This window comes from Saccoglossus kowalevskii, unplaced genomic scaffold (genome assembly GCF_978046115.1).
Source record: "Saccoglossus kowalevskii unplaced genomic scaffold, keSacKowa6.1 SCAFFOLD_24, whole genome shotgun sequence".
NCBI lineage: Eukaryota > Metazoa > Hemichordata > Enteropneusta > Harrimaniidae > Saccoglossus > Saccoglossus kowalevskii.
This window is the reverse complement of record NW_028188618.1, coordinates 4,066,738-4,085,783: the sequence shown is the minus strand read 5'-3', so window position 1 is coordinate 4,085,783 and position 19,046 is coordinate 4,066,738. Positions and strand designations below refer to the sequence as shown.

The 19,046-nt window shown below is 42.3% G+C and overlaps 32 pseudogenes; all 32 read left to right on the top strand.

The window, feature by feature from the left end:
• The first annotated feature begins 3,847 nt into the window (after window positions 1-3,847).
• Window positions 3,848-3,967, top strand: LOC144360083 (5S ribosomal RNA; annotated as a pseudogene).
• A 313-nt stretch (window positions 3,968-4,280) lies between these two features.
• LOC144360090 (5S ribosomal RNA) lies at window positions 4,281-4,400 on the top strand (annotated as a pseudogene).
• Window positions 4,401-4,614: 214 nt separating this feature from the next.
• Window positions 4,615-4,734, top strand: LOC144360081 (5S ribosomal RNA; annotated as a pseudogene).
• Window positions 4,735-5,044: 310 nt separating this feature from the next.
• On the top strand, window positions 5,045-5,164 carry LOC146727149 (5S ribosomal RNA; annotated as a pseudogene).
• A 6,062-nt stretch (window positions 5,165-11,226) lies between these two features.
• On the top strand, window positions 11,227-11,346 carry LOC146727148 (5S ribosomal RNA; annotated as a pseudogene).
• A 96-nt stretch (window positions 11,347-11,442) lies between these two features.
• LOC146727147 (5S ribosomal RNA) lies at window positions 11,443-11,562 on the top strand (annotated as a pseudogene).
• Window positions 11,563-11,776: 214 nt separating this feature from the next.
• Window positions 11,777-11,896, top strand: LOC146727146 (5S ribosomal RNA; annotated as a pseudogene).
• Window positions 11,897-12,110: 214 nt separating this feature from the next.
• On the top strand, window positions 12,111-12,230 carry LOC146727145 (5S ribosomal RNA; annotated as a pseudogene).
• A 96-nt stretch (window positions 12,231-12,326) lies between these two features.
• Window positions 12,327-12,446, top strand: LOC146727144 (5S ribosomal RNA; annotated as a pseudogene).
• Window positions 12,447-12,545: 99 nt separating this feature from the next.
• LOC146727143 (5S ribosomal RNA) lies at window positions 12,546-12,665 on the top strand (annotated as a pseudogene).
• Window positions 12,666-12,761: 96 nt separating this feature from the next.
• Window positions 12,762-12,881, top strand: LOC146727142 (5S ribosomal RNA; annotated as a pseudogene).
• A 96-nt stretch (window positions 12,882-12,977) lies between these two features.
• Window positions 12,978-13,097, top strand: LOC146727141 (5S ribosomal RNA; annotated as a pseudogene).
• Window positions 13,098-13,193: 96 nt separating this feature from the next.
• Window positions 13,194-13,313, top strand: LOC146727140 (5S ribosomal RNA; annotated as a pseudogene).
• A 96-nt stretch (window positions 13,314-13,409) lies between these two features.
• On the top strand, window positions 13,410-13,529 carry LOC146727139 (5S ribosomal RNA; annotated as a pseudogene).
• A 214-nt stretch (window positions 13,530-13,743) lies between these two features.
• On the top strand, window positions 13,744-13,863 carry LOC146727138 (5S ribosomal RNA; annotated as a pseudogene).
• A 96-nt stretch (window positions 13,864-13,959) lies between these two features.
• On the top strand, window positions 13,960-14,079 carry LOC146727137 (5S ribosomal RNA; annotated as a pseudogene).
• A 96-nt stretch (window positions 14,080-14,175) lies between these two features.
• On the top strand, window positions 14,176-14,295 carry LOC146727136 (5S ribosomal RNA; annotated as a pseudogene).
• Window positions 14,296-14,509: 214 nt separating this feature from the next.
• On the top strand, window positions 14,510-14,629 carry LOC146727135 (5S ribosomal RNA; annotated as a pseudogene).
• Window positions 14,630-14,725: 96 nt separating this feature from the next.
• LOC146727134 (5S ribosomal RNA) lies at window positions 14,726-14,845 on the top strand (annotated as a pseudogene).
• Window positions 14,846-15,272: 427 nt separating this feature from the next.
• LOC146727133 (5S ribosomal RNA) lies at window positions 15,273-15,392 on the top strand (annotated as a pseudogene).
• A 96-nt stretch (window positions 15,393-15,488) lies between these two features.
• LOC146727132 (5S ribosomal RNA) lies at window positions 15,489-15,608 on the top strand (annotated as a pseudogene).
• Window positions 15,609-15,822: 214 nt separating this feature from the next.
• LOC146727131 (5S ribosomal RNA) lies at window positions 15,823-15,942 on the top strand (annotated as a pseudogene).
• Window positions 15,943-16,038: 96 nt separating this feature from the next.
• LOC146727130 (5S ribosomal RNA) lies at window positions 16,039-16,158 on the top strand (annotated as a pseudogene).
• A 96-nt stretch (window positions 16,159-16,254) lies between these two features.
• LOC146727129 (5S ribosomal RNA) lies at window positions 16,255-16,374 on the top strand (annotated as a pseudogene).
• Window positions 16,375-16,588: 214 nt separating this feature from the next.
• LOC146727128 (5S ribosomal RNA) lies at window positions 16,589-16,708 on the top strand (annotated as a pseudogene).
• A 310-nt stretch (window positions 16,709-17,018) lies between these two features.
• On the top strand, window positions 17,019-17,138 carry LOC146727127 (5S ribosomal RNA; annotated as a pseudogene).
• Window positions 17,139-17,234: 96 nt separating this feature from the next.
• On the top strand, window positions 17,235-17,354 carry LOC146727126 (5S ribosomal RNA; annotated as a pseudogene).
• A 214-nt stretch (window positions 17,355-17,568) lies between these two features.
• LOC146727125 (5S ribosomal RNA) lies at window positions 17,569-17,688 on the top strand (annotated as a pseudogene).
• Window positions 17,689-17,908: 220 nt separating this feature from the next.
• LOC146727124 (5S ribosomal RNA) lies at window positions 17,909-18,028 on the top strand (annotated as a pseudogene).
• A 217-nt stretch (window positions 18,029-18,245) lies between these two features.
• LOC146727123 (5S ribosomal RNA) lies at window positions 18,246-18,364 on the top strand (annotated as a pseudogene).
• Window positions 18,365-18,460: 96 nt separating this feature from the next.
• Window positions 18,461-18,580, top strand: LOC146727122 (5S ribosomal RNA; annotated as a pseudogene).
• Window positions 18,581-18,880: 300 nt separating this feature from the next.
• LOC146727121 (5S ribosomal RNA) lies at window positions 18,881-19,000 on the top strand (annotated as a pseudogene).
• The last annotated feature ends 46 nt before the right edge of the window (window positions 19,001-19,046 follow it).

Here is a 19,046-nt window from a genome sequence, read left to right as displayed (position 1 = left end):
TACAGGAGGTTACTGTTTCATACCGCTGAGCATAGCCTGAGTGCTGATCAGTCAAGGCTAACTACATAAAATACCGTAATGGATACACGAGGCTACTGTTTCATACCGCTGAGCACAGCCTGAGTGCTGATCAGTCAAAGCTAACTACATAAAATATCGTAATGGATACACGAGGCTACTGTTTCATACCGCTGAGCATAGCCTGAGTGCTGATCAGTCAAAGCTAACTACATAAAATACCGTAATGGATACACGAGGCTACTGTTTCATACCACTGAGCATGGCCTGAGTGCATGCCAGTTCAACTCTGCTGGTAGCAAGTACACATATAAAAGCCTTGGTTCATCCACACTATAAAATATCCATACTGGGGCGGTATGAAAAATTGATAACTACATGTTGGCTCTGCTAGAATGCAAATATTTTTGATATGCACTACTGTCATTTATGTGTGATTCCTTTGCATGGCGTTTATTTTATGGTGTCCAGGAGAGTTGCAGGAGGACACGCTGATTTCTCTATCCAAGTGCCCTTCCTTCTGCACCCTCCCTTATATGCATGGAAACCTGTTTCCTGTCAGTAACGGTGGGTTCTCATTCATTGTTATTACAGGAATTGGTCCAACTGTGAGCCACTTGCATGAAGCATGTCCTCATTGCAGCTTACTGATGCAGAAAAGCTTCTCCTTACAGAGCCTTCAACAACCAGGTCTGGGAAAGTGCGACAAAAACAGCAGAAAAAAGGGGATATTGAAAAAGATGCAATTGTTAGTGACATTGAAAATGAGGAAAAGATGGATACAAGCAATGACACATCTGCAGAAAGTGTAGACCCACCGCCACCAGAAAATATAGACCCACCACCATCAGAAAGTAGGGAGCAACCACTACCAGAAATGCAGGGGATAATTGTAAGCCATGCCCTGGTACATGGCAGTACTTCTGACGATGATGATGGTTCATACATGTCCTCACCATCCCCACCACCTCCAGTAGATTCCTCATCAGGGAGTGAAATAGGTGGTTTTTCATCTGAAGATGAAGAGATGGCACGGTTAAGATTACGTAACCACAATGCCAAATTTATAGAAAACACCTGGAAAACAGTATATACTGAACCAGCACACTACTCTGAGTCTGAAGACGACAGTAGTAGGATAGATGATGATGGATGGAGTACAATGCTAAAAAAACGCCATACACAGCCCTTCACTGGTAACACACCTGGACCAAGCATTGATTTGGGTGAGGGTGCAAAACCCATTGATGCTTTCTATTCCATCTTTCCAAGATCCCTGGTGAAAAGATTATGGAAAGAAACCAACAGTTATGCAACCTGGTGCATCACTAAGAATGGAGGGAATAGATTCTGGTCTCCAGCTAGCAGTGAAGAAATAAGTGCACTGATTGGAATAATTGCCATCATGGGTGTTGATTCAAAACCAGAGATAGCAGACTACTGGTCCACCTACCAAGCTATAAGAAATGACTACATTGCCAATGTTATGAGCCGCAACAGGTACCAAAAACTGATGCAGTATTTTCACTGTAACAACCCAGAAACTGACCCAATGAATATAGTCAATGATGAAGAACGCAGAGAAAGGAGAAAAGAAGCGCCTCTGTATAAAGTACAGCCAGTACTGGATGCTGTCTTCACCAATTCCCGGGAATGTTACAACATGCATCGCCAGGTTAGCATAGATGAATCTATTGTTGGCTACAAGGGTCGTTATGGAGGAGTACCTACAGTTTTTATCCAGGGAAAACCCCATGCTAAGGGATTCAAAATATATGCCTTGGCTGATAGCAAATCAGGCTACAACTACAGGATTGAGATCATGTCAATTACTGGTAGTCATGAGAAGTATAGAAGGGATGTGTCCAGAACAAGAGATCTGTGTGAAAGGCTTATCGTTGACATTAGGGGATGCCATCATGTCCTGTACACTGACAGTTATTATACCAGTGTAGACATGGTGAGTTACCTGCTAGAAAATCATGAAATATATGTGGTTGGCAGCGTTAGGCAAGATAGAGTGGGATTTCCAAATGCCCTCCGTACCAACCCCAAGAAAAATTCAAATCACAAGGCAATAACAAATTTAGAGAGGGGACAGTTTGTATCCAGACAAAAGGATACAGTGGTGGCTATATCATGGAAGGACTCCAACCTCCTGAATATACTGACAACATACTATGAGGGCTATAGAACCGAGAATCAAAGAGTTACCCGTTTTGTACGCTCACCAGATACTGGCAGGAAAGTAGCATACTCTTTACCTTCCCCAGAAGCAATTTATGACTACAATCTGTACATGGGTGGAGTTGACAAGTCAAACCAACTCAGGTCCTATTATACAGCCCAGCGTCAGTCAAAGAAATGGTGGAAGTATATTTTTTTCTACCTTCTGGATACTGCTATATGCAACAGCTGGATCCTGTACAAAGAATCAGTGGATCCAAAGAAAATGCACAAAGCCTTCCAAATTGAAGTTGGCATGGCACTGGTTGGTGGTTTTTCATCCCGAAAACAGCATACCAGAAATTCTGAACCTGTGATCAGCTCATTCAAAAACCACCATTTAGTACATAGTCAGCGCTCCCGTGGCTCATCCTGCAGATGGTGCATTCAGTTAGGGAGAAAAACAAGGAAAGGTTGCCCTGTATCGACTGTGTTCAGATGTCAGGAGTGTAGCATCAACCTATGCAAGGGCTGTTTTCTGCCCTACCACCATGTGGCCACAGGTTGCCCAGACAGACCCAAGACAACACAGACCAGTGAAAATGATCTTCAAGAGTCCAGAAAAAGATGGGATCATGGCAGGAGTGATGGTACAGCAGTCAGAGGTGGCAGAGGAGGCGGCAGAGTTGGAACAAGGGGAAGAAGAAGAGGAGGAATCAGAAAAGTCTGAAGAACAGATTATTGGGCCCCAGGGTGGAGGGTCTTGATAGGAGACTGAGAAGACATGTACATGACATGTAAGCTTACCATGTTTTTTTTTATTATTGCAGCATAGAAGATAAAGCCTCAGAATACAAGATATATATCACTACTATACACAATTATACGTTTGTAGAGCCCCTGCAGTACTGTGTTTTGCAGGTAATTAGATGTCATAATGTAGAGCCTAACCAAAAATATATGCATTCTGTCAGAGCCATTGCGAAGCTACTTGAACATGGGGCAGGCAAATATGATATATTTGTAGTATCAGTTATCTGAAAGTTGTCCCATGGTAGTTACTGCCAGCCAAACAGCATATTTTAGTAGTTGGTGAAAACCCCTCATGCATCCTATGGTATTCACGGTCAGCCAAGTAGTTTATTTAAGTAGTTGTCAAACACTCACAGCTATCCAAGCGGTAATTTATGGTAGTACAGGCTATCCAGATGGAGCACTACAGTAGTTAGGGCCAACCAAGTGTAATGTTCCTGCAGTATCAGTTTACCACAGGTCATTAAAAAGCAATTGACCTTGTAACCCAATACGCATTTTTTATGTCGGGCAGGAGCCTCAAAACCACTCGGGCATATCACGGATTACATAAAATTACGCTTTGGGAGACCTACGGAGATACCCCTTGGGAGAAAGAGGATTAATTACACCCAATTCCGACGAATATTCAGCCTATTGCCAAACCAATGCAGAATACAGCAGTTATCGTCCGATCACTGAAGTTAATCTGCATCATGCATGGTTAGTACTTACATGGGAGACCGGCTGGGAATACCACGAGCAGTAGGCTTATCAACATTTTTATTCCACCGTACATACTATCTATTTTCCCCCGTGATTTTTTGCCTAGCCGAAGCATTGATTGAAATCCAATTCCGACACATGTTCAGCCTATTGCCAAACCATTGCAGAATACACCAGTTCTCGTCCGATCACTGAAGTTAAGGCGCATCGGGCGTGGTTAGTTCTTGCATGGGAGACCGGCTGGGAATACCACGTTCAGTCGGCTCATCAACATTTTTATTCCACATTACATACTAATGTTTTCCCGGGATTTTTTGCCTAGCCGAAGTATTAAATTACATCCAATTCCGACGAATATTCTGACTACTGCCAAACCATTGCAGAATACACCAGTTCTCGTCCGATCTGTGAAGTTAAGCTGCATCGGGCGTGATTAATACTTGCACGGGAGAGCGGGTGGGAATACCACGTGTAGTAGGCTTATCTACATTTTTATTCCTCCGTACATGCCAAATTTTTCCCCCGGATGTTTTGCCTAGCCGAGGCGTTAAACGACATGCAATTCTAACGAATATCCAGCCTACTGTCAAACCATTGCCGAACACACCAGTTCCCGTTCGATCACTGAATTTAAGCTGCATCGGGCGTGGTTAGTACTTGCATGGGAGACCGGCTGAGAATACCACGTGCAGTAGGCTGATGAACAATTGTATTGCAGAATACACCAGTTCTCGTCCGTTCACTGAAGTTAAGCCGCATCGGGCATGGTTAGTTCTTGCACGGGAGACCGGCTGGGAATACCACGTGCAGTAGGCTCATCAACATTTTTATTCCACATTACATACTAAATTTTTCCGATGATTTTTTGCCTAGACGAAGCATTAAATGACATACAATTCGAACGAATATTCAGCCTACTGCCAAACCATTGCAGAATACACCAGTTCTCGTCCGATCGCTGAAGTTAAGCTGCATCGGGCGTGGTTAGTACTTTCATGGGAGACCGGCTGGGAATACCATGTGCATTAGGCTCATCAACATTTTTATTCCACCGTACATTCTAACTTTTTCCCGGGATTTTTTGCCTATCCGAAGTATTAAATTACATCAAATTCCGACGAATATTCAGCATCATGACAAACCATTGCAGAATACACCAGTTCTCCTCTGATCACTGAAGTTAAGCCCACTGGACGTGGTTAGTACTTGCATGGGAAACCGGCTGAGAATACCACCTGCAGTAGGATCATCAACATTTTTATTCCACCGTACATACTAACTTTTTCGCGGGATTTTTTGCATAGCCGAAGCATAAACGATATCCAATTCCGACGAATATTCAGCTTACTGCCAACCCATTGCATAATTCACCAGTTCTCGTCCGATCACTGAAGTTAAGCTGCATCGGGCGTGGTTACTACTTGCATGGGAGACCGGCTGGGAATACCACGTGCAGTAGGCTCATCAACATTTTTATTCCACATTACATACTAACTTTTTCCCATGATTTTGTGCCTAGACGAAGCATTAAATGACATACAATTCGGACGAATATTCAGCCTACTGCCAAACTATTGCAGAATACACCAGTTCTCGTCCAAGATGGACGCCTCAGACCGGTGCTTCTGAAATCCGTTGTCATCCTTGCGTGTGTAATGCATCCAACGTCTATATTTTTCGGAATTTTATGAACAGCTGTTTCTCCTACTACTCAGCACAGAATTTAGTGTAATCGTGCTCTGGGAAAGCTACTGCCAGCCTGTTCAGATATTCTGTTCAGGCTGGGTTGTCGGCCAAGTTGGCCGCCTCGCCGAGTGTGAGACATACTGTGACTATGGCAAACACTGTCATCCTGATCGACGACAACTATACCGCTCTAGAAGTAATATCGTCAGTTGAATTAGCAGCATCAAAGGGATCTGTGATCGGGTGCATGAATATTGATGGGATCTGGCAATTGACAATGAAATCGCCTGAATCTACTGAGCTACTATTGGAGCAAGGTATTTCTATTAGAGATAGCGAGGTTGAGGTCCGAGGTATCTCCAGACACTTCACTACTGTCTCATTTCTAAATCTACCACTCTATATCCACGACGACGCTGTTATTGATAAACTCACACACTTTGGTTGCATGATTCGCAGCCCTGTGATTCACTAATTCTTTAAAGAAGCTCCAACTGTTGAAAATGGTATTCGTTTTGTACGAGTTGAATTTCCGGCCCAAATCAAATCTCTACCGTACGCTGTCAAGTTTGAGGAAAATGGACATTATGTGAAATTAATCCACAACAACCAAAGAAAGGTGTGTAACCATTGCCTCAGTGATGAGCATATAATTCACCAATGCCCGACGTACGAATGCAATTTATGCCATAAACAAGGCCATACTGAGCGCAAATGTAGATCACAGAAATGCTTCACATGTGGTCAATTTGGTCACATTTCACGTGATTGTGATACACCACTTAATCAGAAGCGTGAAGCCCCTGTCTTGGAATCTAATAAGCCGGGCTCTAGTATTTCTGATGATGTTCATAACGACAACGACCAGACTCCGCCTGACACCATTGCCGATTCCGACTACATGTCCAACGAAAATACAGATGACAAGACTGAAAACAATGAACATTTAGCACTCGACCTAACCTGTTTTACAACAACACAACCCCCGGATAATGGAGCCATTGCAAAATAACCTCAAATCGGAGGTAAATTATGCAACAAACGGCATCACGACTCCTCATCGGACTCCACTTGCACCGATACAATCAACAGACGTAAGAAACTCACTCCAAAACCTAATACTGAAAAGGCGAGGAACGCATTCAGAACCAAAGACACTGCAAATACCATGCCCGAGGATCAGAACGAAGACGGTAACATGGAAGATTCAGGACAACCAAAATGACCTGTTACATCATAACAATCATGGTAATTATCACCTCAATCAACGTGAACGGATTATGCAACCCAGTCATGATAAAGAACTCACTACATCTCTTCAAGATACGTCACTATGATTTAGTATGTATTCAAGAGACATTTTGGTCCGATGATAATGTAGCTAAGTTTGTATCTTATTTTCAAAATGATTTTGATGTATATTTTAACAACTGCATAGCGCCCCATGGGAGGCGGGGTGTGTGTTGCCTAGTTAGTAAAACATCTGGAATCAATGTTCATAAAACTAATTTAGACCATCAAGGGCGTGTTTTACAGCTCTCTTGTGATATTGATGATCGTTTAGTAAACATTGTCAACGTTTACGCGCCAAATAACGTCAGAGGCCGCTGTAATTTTTTCGACAGTCTTGAGCAGTATGTTGACAGAAATGCTGTGAATATATATATCGGCGATTTTAACTGCAAACAAATGCCATCAAAAGACAATTCAGTAACTATTCGTACAGACAATGATCTGTCACGTAGGCATCTCCAAAAAAATATGTGCAACAATAACTTTGTAGATGTATGGCGCTATCAGCATCTTCACGTGACACAGTTCACATGGAGGCAATACCAAAGTCGAATTGATTACGCCCTTTTAGAAACAAATAATCTACATTACTGCATTTCAACCGAAATACTAGCTTTTCCTTACAGCGACCATGACGCTATTAAATACGCGATGAACTTTGAAAATGTTTCTCGAGGACCGGGTACTTGGAAGTTTAATAACGCACTTCTCGATGACGGTACTTATGACTGCGAAGTCAAACAATTAATTGCTCAGTCTAAAAATCTCGAACTCTATGAACAAAATAAAATCGAGTGGTGGGAAACCATCAAAAGTGGCATTCGAAAACACGCAATTAAATTCGCCAAAAATAAAAGCAAATTAAACAAAAAATCTAAAAAGAAGCTAGAAAAACAAATCAAGTTTGAGTATAAGAAGGCAGGAAAATACAGTAATTATGATATAACAAAACTAAAACAATTAGAAAATGAACTAGAATTACACATCCAGCGTAAGATCGACGGCGCTATAATTAGGAGCAAGGTGCGGTTTTTCGAGGAGGGAGAAAAAAGTACAAAATTTTTCTTCAACTTAGAAAAATCACGCCAAGATCAGAAAAGTATGAAAACTTTAATAACTGATAATGGTAATACACTAAATACCAGCGACAATATTCTAGCAGAAACCGCATTATTTTACTCAAACCTATACCGGAAAGTTCCCCCTCTACAATCGGATATTGATAATTTCATAAGATTTCTTACAGATAAATTGACCACGGATGACAATCTTGCGTGTGACAAACCCCTTTGCTTAAACGAGATTTATCAATCCCTTACTTGCATGGACAACAATAAAAGCCCCGGTACTGACGGCCTCACAGCAGCCTGGTATAAGCATTTTTGGGACATAATAGGACAGGATCTCATGAATATTTACAATCTATCGCTAGAATCAGGTCTTCTCCCTCCCAGCATGCAAAAAGCAGTTATCACACTCGTCCCCAAACTGGGTCGCGACAAAAGAATGTTGAAAAACTGGCGCCCAATTAGCCTAATGAACGTGGACTACAAAATTCTTTCTAAAACACTGGCTTGTCGTTTGCGTAATGTAATTTCGTCTATCATATCCGTTGACCAAACGTGTTGCATACCGGGAAGAGACATAGCGGATAACGTACTTTGTATAAGCGACGTAATTAATTATGTTAACGAAACAAACAAAGCAGGTGTCATTCTTAAATTAGATCAGTTAAAAGCTTTTGATCGTGTTGAACACATGTATCTTAATAACGTGCTGAATGCCTTCAATTTCGGACCCGTCTTTATTAATTGGATTAATGTGCTCTATAACAATGCTCAAAGTTGTGTTAAGTCAAACGGGTTTGTTTCGGATTTGTTTCCTGTTACTCGTGGAATTAGACAAGGCTGCCCAATCTCTGCAATTCTATTTGTGCTATCCGCTGAACCATTAAATGCTGCCATCAAAGCTTGTACTGATATACATGGTATCAAATTTCCCGGTTCAATTGACACTTCTTTAGTTTACCAGCACGCAGACGACACCACTCTCACAATTAGGGATGACCGATCTGTTGACCACACACTTGACATAATGCAACGATACGAAAAAGCGTCGGGTGCTAAACTAAATATCGATAAGTCAGAATATCTCATGATCGGCAGTAATAAAAACCGTTCAGAGAGTCCCTATCCTTTCAAGTGTTGTACCGACGCCATAACTATCCTAGGTATTGTAATGGGAAATAATAAAAGCTCAGTGCAAGGTCAAAACTGGGAAAACAGGGTAAACAAATGCCTTCACATTTTAAAAAGGTGGAGTCACCGGAAATTAACTTTCCGCGGCAAAACACTTGTTGCTAATGCCTTGGTTTCATCGACCCTGTGGTACACGTTATCTGTTTCGAGCATGCCCGAATATTACACAGCGAAAATTAAAAACAGTATTGTAGATTTCTTTTGGAGTAACAAGAGGCATCAAATAAAATACCAAGTGATCACGGGTCCTATCTCTGAAGGCGGGCACAATCTTGTAAATATAGAATTTAAACAAATGGCGTTTCGTTTAAAATGGCTTAAAAAACTCATGAACGCCGATTCACAACATAAATTTAAACACTTAATGTTATTCTACTTGAATAAGTACAGAAACTTGCAACTTGGCAAAAGTATCCTGAAGATTAATTTCGATAATAATAAAATATTGGATATTCCGCCATTCTATGCTGAAATTCTCAAGGCATGGGGAATTGTCGCCAACGGCAACCGTAGTCAACCTGAACCTTCATACCAAATAATGTACGAGCCATTATTCTGTAACCCTTTTATTGTTCACAAGAACAAGTCATTATTTTTTCAAGACTTTATTAACGCCAGGATTGTTCAGGTTAAGGACCTGACATATGAAGTTATACCGGGTTTTCTACCATTTTCTGCTATTTCAGAGCTTGTAACTGCAACATCAACTTCTGAAGCGAGTGGACAGGGACAGGTTTATGATAAATACAGAGTTCTTCTAAAATCATTACCACGTGATTGGTTACAATATTGTTTTGAGAATGCCTGCTCGAACGAGCGCGACACATTTTCTGCCACATTGCAAATAGAAACAAATAGTATCGATATTATGCAAATGACAACTAAACAACTAACTGCCCTTGTTCGCTCGTGTCAGAAATCCAGCTCTCCACAATTATTTAAGCCAGCTTGCATTAATTATTGGGCTGAGAAATTTCCAAATGTTCACTTAGACAGAATTTGGAAAAATATATACGGAGGCATAAAAGAAAATATTATTTGTGGCCTAGAATATCTTATTGTTCATAATTCACTTGTAACAAACGCTACCCTATATAATGCCAAAATTATAGACAGCCCTTTATGTAATTTCTGCACGTCTGACAACGATAGTATTTTGCACGCGTTCACTGAATGTACAACAGTACAGGAATTATGGACATACGTGTTCAGTATTATCGTCAAAATTTGTGGAGGAATTTCTAGTGCAAATAAGCAAGAATTAATTATTTTTGGTTTCCTTGATAAATCGGACAAATACGAATGGGCGGTCATAAATTTTCTAATAGGTCTGGGAAAATACTCCATTAATGCACGGCATCTGTTTCAGCGAAAGCACAGTAAAACAATGCAGCTCATTCCATATTTTAAGTATAAGCTAAAAGCTAAGCTTAAATTTGAATAAGATCGCTTTTTGCATCATGATGATCTGTTACAATTCCAGTGTCTCTTCCAAGACACTCACATAGTGAAACATGTCGATACTCTGGGATACGAAGTAAACATCACATAGCTTACCCACAATGCACAACCTCAGACGCGAAATTCAACATGTATTATTAATGGTTACAACATGCCGATTCCACGTTTCCATCGTCGATAGGATTTGCACCACAATTTGACATTGTATTCCTATGAACGTTTATTTATAATCCGGGAATTCAATCATCGGAATCTGTACAGAGTTTACTTATTTTTATTACTGTTATTACTAATTACAATTACTGTAATCGCTCTGGGTTATGAAGGGTGCCCTCAAGGTACTACTAGCGAATTACAAACCAACAGCTATCACGCTCAGCCTCATTCCACGTTTTCCATCGTCGATAGGATTTGCACCACAATTTGACATTGTATTCCTATGAACGTTTATTATTAATCCGGGAATTTAACCAACGGAACAAGCGCTAATGTGTGTTATAATTAATACTGTTTTTATAAAAACTCATGTCATAGTTATGTAAACTTTATATTCAATAAGAATAACAGAATGTGCAATATGTCTTTTTAACAAGGCTGTCCAGTGGGTCAGTCTTTTAATAAAAGCGAAAAAAAAATACACCAGTTCTCGTCCGATCACTGAAGTTAAGCTGCATCTGGCGTGGTTAGTACTTGCATGGGAGACCGGCTGGGAATACCACGTGCATTAGGTTATCAACATTTTTATTCCACCGTACATACCAACATTTTCCCGCGATTTTTTGCCGAGCCGAAGCGTTAAACGACATCCAATTCTGACGAATACTCAGCCTACTGCCAAACCATTGCATAACACCCCAGTTCTCGTCCGATCACTGAAGTTAAGCTGCATCGGACGTGGTAAGTACTTGAATGGGAGACCGGCTGGGAATGCCACGTGCAGTAGGCTCATCAACATTTTTATTCCACATTACATACTAACTTTTTCCGATGATGTTTTGCCTAGCCGTAGCATTAAATGACATCCAATTCCGTCGAATATTCAGCCTACTGCCAAACCATTGCAGAATACACCAGTTCTCGTCCGATCACTGAAGTTAAGCTGCATCAGGCTTGGTTAGTACTTGCATGGGAGACCGGCTGGGAATACCGCGTGCTGTAGGCAGATGAACATTTTTATTGCAGAATACACCAGTTCTCGTCCGATCACTGAAGTTAAGCCGCATAGGGCGTGGTTAGTTCTTGCACGGGAGACCGGCTGGGAATACCACGTGCTGTAGGCTCATCAACATTTTTATTCCACATTACATACTAACTTTTTCCTATGATTTTTTGCCTAGACGAAGCATTAAATGACATACAATTCGGACGAATATTCAGCCTACTGCCAAACCATTGCAGAATACACCAGTTCTCGTCCGATCACTGAAGTTAAGCTGCATCAGGCTTGGTTAGTACTTGCATGGGAGACCGGCTGGGAATACCGCGTGCTGTAGGCAGATGAACATTTTTATTGCAGAATACACCAGTTCTCGTCCGATCACTGAAGTTAAGCCGCATAGGGCGTGGTTAGTTCTTGCACGGGAGACCGGCTGGGAATACCACGTGCTGTAGGCTCATCAACATTTTTATTCCACATTACATACTAACTTTTTCCTATGATTTTTTGCCTAGACGAAGCATTAAATGACATACAATTCGGACGAATATTCAGCCTACTGCCAAACCATTGCAGAATACACCAGTTCTCGTCCGATCACTGAAGTTAAGCTGCATCGGGCGTGGTTAGTACTTGCATGGGAGACCGGCTGGGAATACCACGTGCATTAGGCTCATCAACATTTTTATTCCACCGTACATACTAACTTTTTCCCGGGATTTGTTGCCTAGCCGAAGTATTAAATTACATCCAATTCCGACGAATATTCAGCCTACTGCCAAACCATTGTAGAATACACCAGTTCTCGTCCGATCTGTGAAGTTAAGCTGCATCGGGCGTGGTTAGTACTTGCATGGGAGACCTGCTGGGAATACCACATGCAGTAGGCTTCTCAACATTTTTATTCCACCGTACATACTATCTTTTTTCCTCCGTGATTTTTTGCCAAGCCGAAGCATTGATTGAAATCCAATTCCGACAAATATTCAGCCTACTGCCAAACCATTGCAGAATACACCAGTTCTCATCCGATCACTGAAGTTAAGGCGCATCGGGCGTGGTTAGTTCTTGCATGGGAGACCGGCTGGGAATACCACGTTCAGTCGGCTCATCAACATTTTTATTCCACATTACATACTAACGTTTTCCCGGGATTTTTTGCCTAGCCGAAGTATTAAATTACATCCAATTCCGACGAATATACAGCTTACTGTCTAACCTTTGCAGAATACACCAGTTCTCGTCTGATCACTGAAGTTAAGCTGCATCAGGCTTGGTTAGTACTTGCATGGGAGACCGGCTGGGAATACCATGTGCAGTAGGCTTCTTAACATTTTTATTCCACCGTACATGCCAACTTTTTCCGGGGATTTTTTGCCTAGCCGAAGCGTTAAACGACATGCAATTCTGACGAATATTCAGCCAACTGTCAAACCATTGCAGAATACACCAGTTCTTGTCCGATCACTGAAGTTAAGCTGCATCGGGTGTGGTTAGTACTAGCATGGGAAACCGGCTGGGAATACCACGTGCAGTAGGCTCATCAACATTTTTATTCCACATTACATACTAACTTTTACCCATGATTTTTTGCCTAGCCGTAGCATTAAATGACATCCAATTCCGACGAATATTCAGCCCACTGCAAAACCATTGCAGAATACACCAGTTCTCGTTGGATCACTGAAGTTAAGCTGCATGGGGCGTGGTTAGTACTAGCATGGAAGACCGGCTGGGAATACCACGTGCAGTAGGCTCATCAACATTTTTATTCCACATTACATACTAACTTTTTCCTATGATTTTTTGCCTAGCCGTAGCATTAAATGACATCCAATTCCGACGAATATTCAGCCTACTGCCAAACCAATGCAGAATACACAAGTTCTCGTCCGATCACTGAAGTTAAGCTGCATCGGGCGTGGTTAGTACTTGCATGAGAGACCGGCTGGGAATACCACGTGCAGTAGGCTGATGAACATTTTTATTGCAGAATACACCAGTTCTCGTCCGATCACTGAAGTTAAGCTGCATCGGGCGTGATTAGTACTTGCATGGGAGACTGGTTGGGAATACCACGTGCATTAGGCTCATCAACATTTTTATTCCACCGTACATACTAACTTTTTCCCGGGATTTTTTGCCTAGCAGAAGTATAAAATTACATCCAATTCCGACGAATATCCAGCCTACTGTCAAACCATTGCAGAACACACCAGTTCTTGTCCGATCACTGAAGTTAAGCTGCATCGGGCGTGGTTAGTACTTGCATGGGAGACCGGCTGGGAATACCACGTGCAGTAGGCTCATCAACATTTTTATTCCACATTACCTACTAACTTTTACCCATGATTTTTTGCCTAGCCGTAGCATTAAATGACATCCAATTCCGACGAATATTCAGCCCACTGCAAAACCATTGCAGAATACATCAGTTCTCGTTGGATCACAGAAGTTAAGCTGCATGGGGCGTGGTTAGTACTAGCATGGAAGACCGGCTGGGAATACCACGTGCAGTAGACTCATCAACATTTTTATTCCACATTACATACTAACTTTTTCCTATGATTTTTTGCCTAGCCGTAGCATTAAATGACATCCAATTCCGACGAATATTCAGCCTACTGCCAAACCAATGCAGAATACACAAGTTCTCGTCCGATCACTGAAGTTAAGCTGAATCGGGCGTGGTTAGTACTTGCATGAGAGACCGGCTGGGAATACCACGTGCAGTAGGCTGATGAACATTTTTATTGCAGAATACACCATTTCTCGTCCGATCACTGAAGTTAAGCTGCATCGGGCGTGGTTAGTACTTGCATGGGAGACCGGTTGGGAATACCATGTGTAGTTAGCTTATCAACATTTTTATTCCACCGTACATACCAACTTTTTCCCGGCATTTTTTGCCTAGCCGTAGCATTAAATGACATCCAATTCTGACGAATATCCAGCCTACTGCCAAACCATTGCAGAATACACCAGTTCTCGTCCGATCACTGAAGTTAAGCTGCATCGGGCGTGGTTAGTACTTGCATGGGAGACCGGTTGGGAATACCATGTGTAGTTAGCTTATCAACATTTTTATTCCACCGTACATACCAACTTTTTCCCGGCATTTTTTGCCTAGCCGTAGCATTAAATGACATTCAATTCCGACGTATATTCAGCCTACTGCCAAACCAATGCAGAATACACCAGTTCTCGTCCGATCACTGAAGTTATTCTGCATCGGGCGTGGTTAGTACTTGCATGGGAGACCGGCTGGGAATACCACGTGCAGTAGGCTGATGAACATTTTTATTGCAGAATACACCAGTTCTCGTCCGATCACTGAAGTTAAGCTGCATCGGGCGTGATTAGTACTTGCATGGGAGACCGGCTGGGAATACCACGTGCAGTAGGCTCATCAACATTTTTATTGCACATTACATACTAACTTTTCCTATGATTTTTTGCCTAGCCGTAGCATTAAATGACATACAATTCTGACGAATATTCAGCCTACTGCTAAACCATTGCAGAAAACACCAGTTCTCCTCCGATCACTGAAGATAAGCCCACTGGACGTGGTTAGTACTTGCATGGGAGACTGGAGGAGAATACCACATGCTGTAGGATCATCAACATTTTTATTCCACCGTACATACTAACTTTTTCGCGGGATTTTGTGTATAGCCGAAGCATAAACCACATCCAATTCCGACGAATATTCAGCCTACTGCCAACCAATTGCAGAATTCACCAGTTCTCGTCCGATCACTGAAGTTAAGTTGCATCGGGCGTGGTTAGTACTTGCATGGGAGACCGGCAGGGAATACCACGTGCAGTAGGCTCATCAACATTTTTATTCCACATTACATACTAACTTTTTCCTATGATTTTTTGCCTAGCCGTAGCATTAAATGACATCCAATTCCGACGAATATTCAGCCTACTGCCAAACCATTGCAGAATACGCCAGTTCTCGTCCAATTACTGAAGTTAAGCTGCATCGGGCATGGTTAGTACTTGCATGGGAGACCGGCTGGGAATACCACGTGCAGTAGGCTGATGAACATTTTTATTGCAGAATACACCAGTTCTCGTCCGATCACTGACGTTAAGCCGCATCGGGCGTGGTTAGTTCTTGCACGCAAGACCGGCTGGGAAAACCACGTGCAGTAGGCTCTTCAACATTTTTATTCCACATTACATACCAACTTTTTCCCAAGATTTTTTGCCTAGACGAAGCATTAAATGACATACAATTCGGACGAATATTCAGCCTACTGCCAAACCATTGCAGAATACACCAGTTCTCGTCCAATCACTGAAGTTAAGCTGCATTGGGCGTGGTTAGTACTTGCATGGGAGACCGGCTGGGAATACCATGTGCAGTAGGCTCATCGACATTGTTATTCCACCGTACAAACCAACGTTTTCCCGCGCTTTTTTGCCTTACCGAAGCGTTAAACGACATGCAATTCTGACGAATATTCAGCCTACTGTCCATCCATTGCAGAACATACCAGTTCTTGTCCGATCACTGAAGTTAAGCTGCATCTGGCGTCGTTAGTACTTGCATGGGAGATCGGCTGGGTATACCACGTGCAGTAGGCTCATCAACATTTTTATTACACATTACATACTAACTTTTACCCATGATTTTTTGCCTAGCCGTAGCATTAAATGACATCCAATTCCGACGAATATTCAGCCTACTGCCAAACCAATGCAGAATACACCAGTTCGCGTCAGATCACTGAAGTTAAGCTGCATCGGGCGTGATTAGTACTTGCATGGGAGACTGGTTGGGAATACCACGTGCAGTAGGCTGATCAACATTTTTATTGCAGAATACACCAGTTCTCGTCCGATCACTGAAGTTAAGCTGCATCGGGCGTGATTAGTACTTGCATGGGAGACTGGTTGGGAATACCACGTGCATTGGGCTCATCAACATTTTTATTCCACCGTACATACTAACTTTTTCTCGGGATTTTTTGCCTAGCAGAAGTATAAAATTACATCCAATTCCGACGAATATCCAGCCTACTGTCAAACCATTGCAGAACACACCAGTTCTTGTCCGATCACTGAAGTTAAGCTGCATCGGGCGTGGTTAGTACTTGCATGGGAGACCGGCTGGGAATACCACGTGCAGTAGGCTCATCAACATTTTTATTCCACATTACATACTAACTTTTTCCTATGATTTTTTGCCTAGCCGGAGCATTAAATGACATCCAATTCCGACGAATATTCAGCCTACTGCTAAACCATTGCAGAAAACACCAGTTCTCCTCCGATCACTGAAGATAAGCCCACTGGACGTGGTTAGTACTTGCATGGGAGACTGGAGGAGAATACCACATGCTGTAGGATCATCAACATTTTTATTCCACCGTACATACTAACTTTTTCGCGGGATTTTTTGCATAGCCGAAGCATAAACGACATCCAATTCCGACGAATATTCAGCCTACTGCCAACCAATTGCAGAATTCACCAGTTCTCGTCCGATCACTGAAGTTAAGCTGCATGGGGCGTGGTTAGTACTAGCATGGAAGACCGGCTGGGAATACCACGTGCAGTAGACTCATCAACATTTTTATTCCACATTACATACTAACTTTTTCCTATGATTTTTTGCCTAGCCGTAGCATTAAATGACATCCAATTCCGACGAATATTCAGCCTACTGCCAAACCAATGCAGAATACACAAGTTCTCGTCCGATCACTGAAGTTAAGCTGAATCGGGCGTGGTTAGTACTTGCATGAGAGACCGGCTGGGAATACCACGTGCAGTAGGCTGATGAACATTTTTATTGCAGAATACACCATTTCTCGTCCGATCACTGAAGTTAAGCTGCATCGGGCGTGGTTAGTACTTGCATGGGAGACTGGTTGGGAATACCATGTGTAGTTAGCTCATCAACATTTTTATTCCACCGTACATACCAACTTTTTCCCGGGATTGTTTGCCTAGCCGTAGCATTAAATGACATCCAATTCCGACGTTTATTCAGCCTACTGCCAAACCAATGCAGAATACACCAGTTCTCGTCTGATCACTGAAGTTATTCTGCATCGGGCGTGGTTAGTACTTGCATGGGAGACCGGCTGGGAATACCACGTGCAGTAGGCTGATGAACATTTTTATTGCAGAATACACCAGTTCTCGTCCGATCACTGAAGTTAAGCTGCATCGGGCGTGATTAGTACTTGCATGGGAGACTGGTTGGGAATACCACGTGCATTAGGCTCATCAACATTTTTATTCCACCGTACATACTAACTTTTTCCCGGGATTTTTTGCCTAGCAGAAGTATAAAATTACATCCAATTCCAATTCCGACGAATATCCAGCCTACTGTCAAACCATTGCAGAACACACCAGTTCTTGTCCGATCACTGAAGTTAAGCTGCATCGGGCGTGGTTAGTACTTGCATGGGAGACCGGCTGGGAATACCACGTGCAGTAGGCTCATCAACATTTTTATTGCAGATTACACCAGTTCTCGTCCGATCACTGACGTTAAGCCGCATCGGGCGTGGTTAGTTTTTGCACGCAAGACCGGCTGGGAATACCACGTGCAGTAGGCTCATCAACATTTTTATTCCACATTTCATACTAAGTTTTACCAAATATTTTTTTTTGCCTAGCCGTAGCATTAAATGACATCCAATTCCGACGAATATTCAGCCTACTGCCAAACCATTGCAGAATACACCATTTCTCGTCGGATCACTGAAGTTAAGCTACATTGGGCGTGGTTAGTACTTGCATGGGAGACCGGCTGGAATACCATGTGCAGTAGGCTCATAAACATTTGTATTCCACATTATATAGTAACTTTTTCCTATGATTTTTAGCCTAGCAGTAGCATTAAATGACATACAATTCGGACGAATATTCAACCTACTGCCAAACTATTGCAGAACACACCAGTTCTCGTCCGATCACTGAAGTTAAGCTGCATCTGCCGTGGTTAGTACTTGCATGGGAGGCCGGTTGGGAATACCATGTGCAGTAGGCTTATCAACATTTGTATTCCACCGTACATACCAAAATTTTCACGGGATTTTTTGCCTAGCCAAAGCGTTAAACGACATGCAATTCTGACGAAAATTCAGCCTACTGCCAAACCATTGCAGAACACACCAGTTCTCGTCCGATCACTGAAGTTAAGCTGCATTGGACATGGTAATTACTTAAATGGGAATGCCACGTGCATTAGGCTCATCAACATTTTTATTCCACATTACATACTAACTTTTTCCTGTGATTTTTTGCCTAGCCGTAGCATTAAATGACATCGAATTCCGACGAATATTCAGCCTACTGCCAAACCATTGCAGAATACACCAGTTCTCGTCTGATCACTGAAGTTAAGCTGCATCGGGCGTGGTTAGTACTTGCATGGGAGACCGGCTGGGAATACCACGTGCAGTAGGCTGATGAACATTTTTATTGCAGAATACAACAGTTCTCGTCCGATCACT